Source organism: Microcaecilia unicolor, chromosome 6, assembly GCF_901765095.1.
Source record: "Microcaecilia unicolor chromosome 6, aMicUni1.1, whole genome shotgun sequence".
In the NCBI taxonomy this organism is placed as follows: domain Eukaryota; kingdom Metazoa; phylum Chordata; class Amphibia; order Gymnophiona; family Siphonopidae; genus Microcaecilia; species Microcaecilia unicolor.
Genome location: NC_044036.1, coordinates 30,972,766 through 30,979,207, shown reverse-complemented (window position 1 = coordinate 30,979,207; position 6,442 = coordinate 30,972,766).

Genomic DNA, 6,442 nt, shown 5'->3' with positions numbered 1-6,442 from the left:
GAACATGTATACCCTGGAGGAAAGGAGAAACAGGGGTGATATGATACAGACGTTCAAATATTTGAAAGGTATTAATCTGCAACAAACCTTTTCCGGAGAGGGGAAGGCGGTAGAACGAGAGGGCATGAAATGAGATTGAAGGGGGGCAGACTCAAGAAAAATGTCAGGAAGTATTTTTTCACAGAGAGAGTGGTGGATGCTTGGAATGCCCTCCCGCGGGAGGTGGTGGAGAGGAAAACGGTAACGGAATTCAAACATGCGTGGGATAAACATAAAGGAATCCTCCTCAGAAGGAAGGGATCCCCAGAAGCTTAGCCGGCGATGGGGATAGTGCTGGGCAGACTTATACGGTCTGTGCCAGAGCCGGTGGTGGGAGGTGGGGCAGGTGGTTGGGAGGTGGGGATAGTGCTGGGCAGACTTATACGGTCTGTGCCCTGAAAAAGACAGGTACAAATCAAGGTAAGGTATACACAAAAAATGACACGTGAGTTTATCTTGTTGGGCAGACTGGGTGGACCGTGCAGGTCTTTTTCTGCCATCATCTACTATGTTACTATGTTATAAATAAAGGCAAGTTCTTTGTACAGTTAAAGAAGATATAAAGAAACTGGTCTAAGTTACAGTGTGTGAAGCAAGCTAGTCCAGGTGCAGAATAGGTATATAGTCAGTCACCCTACGTATTGAAGGCTTGGGAACCGCCTTTCTGAGGTTTTTGCAACTACATTCAAAGCGGTTTACATAGTATATACAGGTACTTATTTTGTACCAGGGGCAAAGGAGGGTTAAGTGACTTGCCCAGAGTCACAAGGAGCTGCAGTGGGAATTGAACCCAGTTCCCCGGGATCAAAGTCCACTGCACTAACCACTAGGCTACTCCTCCACTCCCAGGCTTTCACCTACTTCCTGAAGTAGAGGTAGTCTTTGTTTTCCCAATAGGAGTACTGATGTTCTAGGGCCCACTGTAGTATTTACAGTGCATTTTCCAAGGTAGGGTCATTGCAATGTGAGTTTTGGAAGTTAGTGTTGACATGGTAGATTTGTTCTTAGTCCTGAGTGACTGTTACTGAGAGGGTTTATGTTGCTGTTACTGAGATGACACCATAAGAATCAGATTTTTTTAAATTACTGTATGGTAAGTTTTATGGAGAAATGTCCTAGCTCTGCTATATACACTTTGTTGGAGAAGGTGCTGGTAGGTTCAGTGGATACAGAATATACATTTCAATTTAATATTATATGGGGGAGCATATGTGTGTTGGAGGACTTCGCCCTCCCCCAAAAGTGGCCTGCAGATGCTGAATCCTGCACTGCTGCCTTTACAACAGTTATTTGTTGGGGTGGGGGGTGGAATGTGGGCAGCAGCAGATAGTGTGTTTTCTGTTTCAAATCCACACCCATATACACATAGGCGCCGACTCCGTGGGTGCTGTGGGTGCTCGAGCATCCCCAATATTTCACCCACTGGAAGTTCCCTTCGTCCCTCCTCCCTCCCTCCCTTCGAGTGCCAGGCCCCCTCCCTCCGAATTTTAAAAGTCATTATCTTACCTCGTCGGGGTTACGGCGGCAGCAGCGGTGAAAAGCGTGCAGGCTCGGCGCTCAGTTCAGTCTTCCCTTCTCTCTCTCAGCTCTGGTCCCGCCCTCGATATAACTTGCCACACATCAGCCAGAGAAGGCTCTCTTATAACCAACATGACTACAATCTTGGGATCAGGAACTGCTTCGGATGTTATAATGGATGTAATCACATCAGCGATTTCTCTCACCTTGTGAGTGGCGACATCTGAAGGTATTCCACCACTTAAAATCGATTACGGGGGGGGGGGGGGGGGGGGGAGGGGGGCATCAGTGTTGGTCCGCTTTGAACTGAGAGATACATTCTCAGCAACTGATGATACCAGAGAGACAACTGTTGGGATAATAACCACATGCCAGTCCATAGGGTTTATTTGTTTTGCAGTAGAAGAGGCAACCTGTTTACTACTAGCCTTCCACTTACCCATAATCACACAATGAAAGCAAAAGTCAATACTCAAATCAAAACTCCATGCTGCTACTCCCACAAATTGAGTTTCTGGCCCCTTAAGTCCCTCGGGTACTTTGAAGGGATTCCAAAGGGGCCTAGCATGCCCCTTTGGGCCGCTGCCTGCGGCCAGGGATGTGCTCCACAACCTCTATCTCCCATGAATCTGCAATAGTGGCGATACTATGTAGGCCCAAGGGGTGTGGAAAATGATGTCACCCATAGGACTCCTTCCAGTCCACCTCCCAATGGGCTCTTCCAGGTAGCGGCAGCAGGTAGGGTTGCACTCCTCTCTTGGTGCACGTTTTTAACACCGGGGTAATTTGCATGGCCTTAGTTTACTGCATTGGCAGTAAAAGTGTCTTTCAGCACATCTTATTACATCAGCCCCACATAGAAAACTTTCAAAAGCTTCTCTTAGAGCTAAGGATGGGATCTAGTTTGAATTATTTCCTGATTTTAAGTATTTTGGTGTCCAGATTGATCATAAATATAAGATAAGATAACACATCACATTCCATATGATTTGTACTATGTAATTTACTTCTTGGCTTGACCACATGGAAGCTACAATGTGTGACAGACTATCAGAAACCTCATAAGTACATAAGTAATGCCATACTGGGAAAAGACCAAGGGTCCATCGAGCCCAGCATCCTGTCCACGACAGCGGCCAATCCAGGCCAAGGGCACCTGGCAAGCTTCCCAAACGTACAAACATTCTATACATGTTATTCCTGGAATTTTGGATTTTTCCAAGTCCGTTTAGTAGCGGTTTATGGACTTGTCCTTTAGGAAACCGTCCAACCCCTTTTTAAACTCTGCTAAGCTAACCGCCTTCACCACTTTCTCCGGCAACGAATTCCAGAGTTTAATTACACGTTGGGTGAAGAAAAACTTTCTCCGATTTGTTTTAAATTTACTACACTGTAGTTTCATCGCATGCCCCCTAGTCCTAGTATTTTTGGAAAGCGTGAACAGACGCTTCACATCCACCTGTTCCACTCCACTCATTATTTTATATACCTCTATCATGTCTCCCCTCAGCCGTCTCTTCTCCAAGCTGTATAGCCCTAGCCTCCTTAGTCTTTCTTCATAGGGAAGTCGTCCCATCCCCGCTATCATTTTAGTCGCCCTTCGCTGCACCTTTTCCAATTCTACTATATCTTTCTTGAGATGCGGCGACCAGAATTGAACACAATACTCAAGGTGCGGTCGCACCATGGAGCGATACAACGGCATTATAACATCCTCACACCTGTTTTCCATACCTTTCCTAATAATACCCAACATTCTATTCGCTTTCTTAGCCGCAGCAGCACACTGAGCAGAAGGTTTCAGTGTGTTATCGACGACGACACCCAGATCCCTTTCTTGGTCCGTAACTCCTAACGTGGAACCTTGCATGACGTAGCTATAATTCGGGTTCTTTTTTCCCACATGCATCACCTTGCACTTGCTCACATTAAACATCATCTGCCATTTAGCCGCCCAGTCTCCCAGTCTCGTAAGGTCCTCTTGTAATTTTTCACAATCCTGTCGTGATTTAATGACTTTGAATAACTTTGTGTCATCAGCAAATTTAATTACCTCGCTAGTTACTCCCATCTCTAAATCATTTATAAATATATTAAAAAGCAGCGGTCCTAGCACGGACCCCTGAGGAACCCCACTAACTACCCTTCTCCATTGTGAATACTGCCCATTTAACCCCACTCTCTGTTTCCTATCCTTCAACCAGTTTTTAATCCACAATAGGACATTTCCTCCTATCCCATGACCCTCCAATTTCCTCTGTAGCCTTTCATGAGGTACCTTGTCAAACGCCTTTTGAAAATCCAGATACACAATATCAACCGACTCCCCTTTGTCCACATGTTTGTTCACTCCTTCAAAGAATTGAAGTAAATTGGTCAGGCAAGATTTCCCCTTGTCCAGCTTGGGTGATTTACACTGGGAAAATTGTTGAATGGAAGTTCTTGCATTGTTACTCAAGAGATGGGTATTTTTCCTCATCAATGAAGTAGTCAAAGTTAAGACATTATTGAAGAAATCTGTGCGAGAAATAGACGTTTAAATCACTTCCACCCAGTGTCAAATATGCCATTTTTAGGTAAGACTCTAGGGACATAGTAACATAGTAAATGACGGCAAATAAAGACCTATACGGTCCATCCAGTCTGCCCAATATAAGTACATAAGTAATGCCATACTGGGAAAAGACCAAAGGTCCATTGAGCCCAGCATCCTGTTCCCGACAGCGGCCAATCCAGGCCAAGGGCACCTGGCAAGCTTCCCAAACGTACAAACATTTTATACATGTTATTCCCGGAATTGTGGATTTTTCCCAAGTCCATTTAGTAGCGGTCTATAGACTTGTCCTTTAGGAAACCATCTAACCCCTTTTTAAACTCTGCCAAGCTAACCGCCTTCACCACGTTCTCCGGCAACGAATTCCAGAGTTTAATTACGCGTTGGGTGAAGAAACATTTTCTCCTATTTGTTTAAAATTTACTACACTGTAGTTTCATCGCATGCCCCCTAGTCCTAGTATTTTTGGAAAGCGTGAACAGATGCTTCACATCCACCTGTTCCACTCCACTCATTATTTTATATACCTCTATCATGTCTCCCCTCAGCCGTCTCTTCTCCAAGCTGAAAAGCCCTAGCCTCCTTCGTCTTTCTTCATAGGGAAGTCGTCCCATCCCCGCTATCATTTTTGTCGCCCTTCGCTGCACCTTTTCCAATTCTACTATATCTTTCTTGAGAATGCAGCGACCAGAATTGAACACAATACTCAAGGTGCGGTCGCACCATATGAGCGATACAACGGCATTATAACATCCTCACACCTGTTCTCCATACCTTTCCTAATAACACCAAACATTCTATTCGCTTTCCTAGCCGCAGGAGCACACTGAGCAGAAGGTTTCAGTGTATTATCAACGACGACACCCAGATCCCTTTCTTGGCCCGTAACTCCTACCGTGGAACCTTGTATGACGTAGCTATAATTCGGGTTCTTTTTTTCCCACATGCATCACCTTGCACTTGTTCACATTAAACGTCATTTGCCATGTATACCTGAGTTTGATTTGTCCATAAACCACTACTAAATGGACTTGTGAAAAATCCACAATTCCAGGAATAACATGTATAGAATGTTTGTACGTTTGGGAAGCTTGCCAGGTTCCCTTGGCCTGGATTGGCCGGTGTCGTGGACAGGATGCTGGGCTCGATGGACCCTTGGTCTTTTCCCAGTGTGGCATTACTTATGTACTTATTTTCAGGGCACAGACCGTAGAAGTCTGCCCAGCACTGGTTTTGCTTCCCAATTACCGGTGTTGCCACCCAATCTCCACTAAGATTCCGTAGATCCATTCCTTCTAAACAGGATTCTTTTGTGTTTATCCCACGCATGTTTGAATTCCATTACCATGTTCATCTCCGCCACCAGCGCATTCCACGTATTCACCACCCTCTCTGTGAAAAAATACTTCCTGACATTACTCCTGAGTCTGCCCCCTTCAACCTCAATTCATGTCCTCTAGTTCTACCGCCTTGCCATCTCTGGAAAAGCTTAGTTTGCAGATTATCGTATTCATTCAGTTCCAGAGCTTTTGGGACAGAAACTGATTTTTTTAGATCCCACACAACATAGTAACATAGTAACAGTAGATGACGGCAGAAAAAGACCTGCATGGTCCATCCAGTCTGCCCAAGACAAACTCATATGTGTATACCTTACCTTGAATTTGTACCTGTCCTTTTCAGGGCACAGACCATATAAGTCTGCCCAGCAGTATTTCCCGCCTCCCAACCACCAGTCCCGCCTCCCATCACCGGCTCTGGTACAGACCGTATAAGTCTGCCCTCCCCTATCCTAGCCTCCTAACCACCAACCCCTCTTCCCCTCACCTGCTCCGCCACCCAATTTCAGCTAAGCTTCTGAATTAATACGATAATCTGCAAACAATCAGGCTTTCATATATCTTGTTAGACGCCGTGAGTTTTTCTGTTTTATATTTTTTAAAAATATTGGGTCAGGTGCGGTATTGGTTCTTAGTGCAGTGTTTCATACAGTTATGACCACCAAAGATTACTTGCGAATCATAAGAAGTTTTCTGTCACCCCTTCAGTGAATCATTGACACTCCCGTTTGAATAATATCCGATGTGTTATAATTTCACTATTACTCATACATTCAAAATATTAGTCACACATTACTGTCTCCATAATTCAGTTTATGATGATATAATGTATTGTATGTGACATAATCTAGCAGTGGAGTTGCTCCTAAAATGACTTGGAGTGAACTTTCACCCTTCAATTGAGTGTCACATCATCTTCCTTGCAATGAACTCAGAGGAATGCTCCTTAGACTGCCATTCAGCTGACCACATGGTTAGAAGAGAGAATAGG